Below are 6,000 nucleotides of genomic sequence, written 5' to 3'. Positions count from 1 at the left end.
AGCCTACACAATATTTATATAGCCTATCTAATTTAGCAACAGACATCAGTTGGCATTTGCCCTTTTCAAGTCTTGTGAACCTATTCTCTCTTTCTGTATTTTCAGAAGTTTCTCTTCTGATCTAAAGCAAAAATTAAAGTGTATGGCTATATGACTGACGAAACAAGATATGCCACTACCCTATCCAATGGAAAGCTATGGTAATATGAGATATGGTAATATGAGAAGCTAGGAAAGCAATGTATGTATTGGAGACCTACCTAATGTGGGCATGGCTTGTGCCACACCCACATTCAGTAGTCTACAGTACATTAGAAATTTCTGGAACCTTCAGGTATATAAGATGATGATGACCTGAATTAGTTTCTAAAAGATTGAAAACTTTGAATATAACAACCATTCCTGCGATATTCTGAGGTGAGGCACTTTACCTGACTCTGATTTACAGCCAGTGTTATTAATGGTTTGTGTAGGCTACAGGCGCCTGAAACAGACATGTTCATGTTACATTTTACCATGGCTTATGTATTCATGTGATCTCTGTGTGACTCAAACATTACAACAAAATATTTTGCTCAGAGTAGTCTTTTCTTCATCTCTGATGAAATACTGGTGATCTCAATTTTGTATTATTTAGTGATCACATATATCTGAACTGTTTCTCCGACTTCATGAGACAAATGAGCTTGGAATGAGACTTACGTTTGACAAATATCAGAAATTGATGAGATCTTATCATTGTACCCTCCTCATGAGCACTATCATGTGTTATTTCTTATAAATTACATATTTCTGTATTTCACTTTCAATACATTTGCTAAAATTTCAAAAAACATGTTTAACTTTGTCATTATGGGGTATTGTGTGTAGACAGGCAATTAGAAAAAATATATATACACTGCTCAAAAAAATAAAGGGAACACTTAAACAACACAATGTAACTCCAAGTCAATCACACTTCTGTGAAATCAAACTGTCCACTTAGGAAGCAACACTGATTGACAATAAATTTCACATGCTGTTGTGCAAATGGAATAGACAACAGGTGGAAATTATAGGCAATTAGCAAGACACCCCCAATAAAGGAGTGGTTCTGCAGGTGGGGACCACAGACCAATTCTCAGTTCCTATGCTTCCTGGCTGATGTTTTGGTCACTTTTGAATGCTGGCGGTGCTTTCACTCTAGTGGTAGCATGAGACGGAGTCTACAACCCACACAAGTGGCTCAGGTAGTGCAGCTCATCCAGGATGGCACATCAATGCGAGCTGTGGCAAGAAGGTTTGCTGTGTCTGTCAGCGTAGTGTCCAGAGCATGGAGGCGCTACCAGGAGACAGGCCAGTACATCAGGAGACGTGGAGGAGGCCGTAGGAGGGCAACAACCTCCAGCATGACCGGTTTGGCGGTGGGTCAGTCATGGTGTGGGGTGGCATTTCTTTGGGGGGCCGCACAGCCCTCCATGTGCTCGCCAGAGGTAGCCTGACTGCCATTAGGTACCGAGATGAGATCCTCAGACCCCTTGTGAGACCATATGCTGGTGCGGTTGGCCCTGGGTTCCTCCTAATGCAAGACAATGCTAGCCTGTTGGGGATAGGGAGCAGTATTTGCATGGCCGGATAAAAAAACGTACCCGATTTAATCTGGTTACTACTCCTGCCCAGTAACTAGAATATGCATATAATTATTGGCTTTGGATAGAAAACACCCTAAAGTTTCTAAAACTGTTTGAATGGTGTCTGTGAGTATAACAGAACTCATATGGCAGGCAAAAACCTGAGAAGATTCCTTACAGGAAGTGGCCTGTCTGACCATTTCTTGCCCTCCTTGATCATCTCTAACAAAAACAGGGGATCTCTGGCATGACGTGACACTTCTTACGGCTCCCATAGGCTCTCAGAACCCGGGAAAAAGCTGAATGATGTAATTCCAGGCCCAGGCTGAAACACACTAGCGCTTTTGGCAAGTGCTCTATCAGAGGGCCATCAGACTGAGGCTCGTGCATGAGGGGATAGCATGCTTTTACTTTCGCTCTCTTTGTAATAAAAAACGATTTCCCGGTCGGAATATTATCGCTTTTTTTACGAGAAAAATGGCATAAACATTGATTTTAAACAGCGGTTGACATGCTTCGAAGTACGGTAATGGAATATTTAGAATTTTTTTGTCACGAAATGCGTCGTGCTCGTAACCCTTATTTACCCTTTCGGATAGTGTCTTGAACGCACGAACAAAACGCCGCTATTTGGATAAAACAATGGATTATTTGGAACCAAACCAACATTTGTTATTGAAGTAGAAGTCCTGGGAGTGCATTCTGACGAAGAACAGCAAAGGTAATAACATTTTTCTTATAGTAAATCTGACTTTGGTGAGTGCTAAACTTGCTGGGTGTCTAAATAGCTAGCCCTGTGATGCCGGGCTATCTACTTAGAATATTGCAAAATGTGCTTTCACCGAAAAGCTATTTTAAAATCGGACATATCGAGTGCATAGAGGAGTTCTGTATAATTCTTAAAATAATTGTTATGTTTTTTGTGAACGTTTATCGTGAGTAATTTAGTAAATTCACCGGAAGTGTTCGGTGGGAATGCTAGTCACATGCTAGTCACCTGCTAATGTAAAAAGCTGGTTTTTGATATAAATATGAACTTGATTGAACAGACATGCAGGTATTGTATAACATAATGTCCTAAGATTGTCATCTGATGAAGATCATCAAAGGTTAGTGCTGCATTTAGCTGTGGTTTGGGTTTATGTGACATTATATGCTAGCTTGAAAAATGGGTGTCTGATTATTTATGGCTGGGTACTCTGCTGACATAATCTAATGTTTTGCTTTCGTTGTAAAGCCTTTTTGAAATCGGACAGTGTGGTTAGATTAACGAGAGTCTTGTCTTTAAAATGGTGTAAAATAGTCATGTTTGAGAAATTAAAGTAATAGCATTTCTAAGGTATTTGAAAAACGTGCCACGGGATTCAACTGGCTGTTGAGTAAGTGGGACGCAAGCGTCCCACCTAGCCCAGAGAGGCTAGACCTCATGTGGCTGGAGTGTGTCAGCAGTTCCTGCAAGAGGAAGGCATTGATGCTATGGACTGGCCCGCCCGTTCCCCAGACCTGAATCCAATTGAGCACATCTGGGACATCATGTCTCGCTCCATCCACCAACGCCACGTTGCACCACAGACTGTCCAGGAGTTGGCAGATGCTTTAGTCCAGGTCTGGGAGGAGATCCCTCAGAAGACCATCCGCCACCTCATCAGGAGCATGCCCAGGCGTTGTAGGGAGGTCATACAGGCACGTGGAGGCCACACACACTACTGAGCCTCATTTTGACTTGTTTTAATTAAGGACATTACATCAAAGTTGGATCAGCCCATAGTGTGGTTTTCCACTTTAATTTTGAGTGTGACTCCAAATCCAGACCTCCATGGGTTGATAAATTGGATTTCCACTGATTATTTTTGTGTGATTTTGTTGTCAGCACATTCAACTATGTAAAGAAAAAAGTATTTAATAAGATTATTTCTTTCATTCAGATCTAGGATGTGTTATTTTAGTGTTCCCTTTATTTTTTTGAGCAGTATATATATATTTGATCAGTTTTTCATTCAGGCTCTAACACAACAAAATGTGGAAAATTCAAGGGTTATGAATACTTTCTGGAGAAACTGTTCATTTAGAATGTCGTTGCATTCATACATTGTTAAGCCTCCATCCAGTGGTGTAGTAGAGGGTAGGTATACTCAGGTATACGCCATATACCCACTAATGTTTCAGTGGGCATTGCCTATACTAACTAACTCCATCTCATATGCTAGGCTATTTACAAATGTGAATGTCTTAGATATTCCCTAAACCTCAAAAGTGGGCTCCTGATGTGGTTTAAGCAACCCTAAGTCTAAATATTGCTGTTACATTGCACAACCTTCAATGTTATGTCATAATTATGTAAAATTCTGGCAAATTAGTTCGCAATGAGCCAGGCGGCCCAAACTGTAGCATTTACCCTGACTCTGCTTGCACTGAACGCAAGAGAAGTGACACAATTTCCCTAGTTAATATTGCCTGCTAACATTAATTTATTTTAGCTAAATATGCAGGTTTAAAAAAATATACTTCCGTTTATTGATTTTAAGAAAGGCATTGATGTTTATGGTGAGGTACATTCGTGCAACGATTGTGCTTTTTTCGCAAATGCGCTTTTGTTAAATCATCCCCCATTTGGTGAAGTAGGCTGTGATTCGATGATAAATTAACAGGCACCGCATTGATTATATGCAATGCAGGACAAGCTAGTTAACGTAGTAATTTCATCAACCATGTGTAGTTAACTAGTGATTATGTGAAAATTGATTGTTTTTTTATAAGATAAGTTTAATGCTAGCTAGCAACTTACTTTGGCTCCTTGCTGCACTCGTAACAGGTGGTCAACCAGGTGGTCAACCTGTCAACCTGACTGTGAAAGACCAATATGGGATTTGTAATTTTAGGTAATTCAGAGTGTATGTCACTGTTTCACATTTCATTTTTCACACAGGGTACATTCCTTCACTGGGCGGGCCGTTTGGCAAATTTTGGGCAAATTAGAGTATAAACACTTTTCTAGGCACCACTACACCACTGCTTACTACCTAACGTTACCTCTGGTATACTGTACCTAGCTAGCTAAACTCGCCTCAGCCTGTGCTGCTGTCAAAACAGCGGCAACATCACACGTAAGCTGGGTTTAGCTAGCTAGCTAGTATACCACTATTTTCAACCCGCTAGTTATGATTTAGATAACTAGCTACGTTATTTAATTTTTATGTTAGTTAGGTAGATTCTTCGGCTCACCGTGAATGACGTTAGCTATATCTAAACTCTGTTAGCATGTGTATCTAGCTAATGTTAGCTGCTAGGTAGATTATCTAACTAGCTACTCAGTTTGATTTAGCAAGTCAACAAGGAACCTATCTGGAAACAAATAGTTGTTAACAAAAAAAATGCAGTAGTGAGGCTGTGAAAACTGAGCCATGTTTGAGAAGGAACATCCAAATCCTTGGAGTCATAGTATAGTCATATTGACTATTATTTGAGATCTTGCTCTAATTTAATTGTCTCGGGCATGGAGACATAAACAGGAGAGTTAAATTAGACTTACTTAAGATCATTTATACATCTCTTATTTTGATCCGAGTAAGACAAATATGAGATATTATGTGATTGTTTCTCCTGAGCAGAATTTGAGAAATATGAGAAAATTAAATCTTTGGAGGGTGGGGATGAGATATCGTCTTCCTATGAGAATTCTCTTAAAAAACCTATAAGAAAAACGTTCACTGACATGGGCTAGTTGATCTGGACATTTCTGACAAGATATAAATAGCTTTCTAAGGTCTGCAATGACTGACACGACAAGAGGAAAACTGATGTACTACCCTATTTAGAAATTGCACCTTGTGCATTCAACTATTACAAGTAGGTTGAAAGCCCGACTGAGTTCATAAAAAAAAACGAAACAAAAAACACTGTGATAAAGCTGGATGGCATTTTGAATTGTGCTGTAGCGCGCAGCACAGCTGTTTGACAAGCATAGCCACATACACGATATGACCAAAAGTATGTGGACACCTGCTCATCAAACATCTCATTCCAAAATCATGGCCGTTAATATGGAGTCAGTCCCCCCCATTGCAGCTATAACAGCCTCCATTCTTATGGGAAGGCTTTCCACTAAATGTTGGAACATTTCTGCTGGGACTGGAGTATTAGTAAGGTCGGGCACTGATGTTGGACGGTTAGGCCAGGCTCGCAGTCAATGTTCCAATTCATCTTAAAGGTGTCCAATGGGGTTGAGGTCAAGGTCTTTGTGCACAGGGGAATTGTCATGGGCATTCCCCAAACTGTTGCTACAAAGTTGGAAGCACAGAATTGTCTAGAATGTCATTGTATGCTGTAGCGTTAAGATTTCCCTTCACTGGACCTAAAGGTGCTAGCCCAAACTAAGAAAAAAATCCCCAGG

At 40.3% G+C, this 6,000-nt stretch overlaps 1 protein-coding gene across 1 annotated transcript in view; it reads left to right on the top strand.

The window, feature by feature from the left end:
• Positions 1-299: 299 nt before the first annotated feature.
• LOC115161931 (calpain-1 catalytic subunit) overlaps positions 300-6,000 on the top strand; it is a 29,903-nt gene continuing 24,202 nt past the window's right edge. Inside the window, exon 1 of the mRNA XM_029712775.1 lies at positions 300-417. The gene's annotated coding sequence lies outside the window, so the exon portion shown is untranslated. The remainder of the gene's footprint in view (positions 418-6,000) is intronic.

This window comes from Salmo trutta, chromosome 25, assembly GCF_901001165.1.
Source record: "Salmo trutta chromosome 25, fSalTru1.1, whole genome shotgun sequence".
Taxonomy (NCBI): Eukaryota; Metazoa; Chordata; class Actinopteri; order Salmoniformes; family Salmonidae; genus Salmo; species Salmo trutta.
This window is presented reverse-complemented; position numbering and strand designations above follow the sequence as displayed.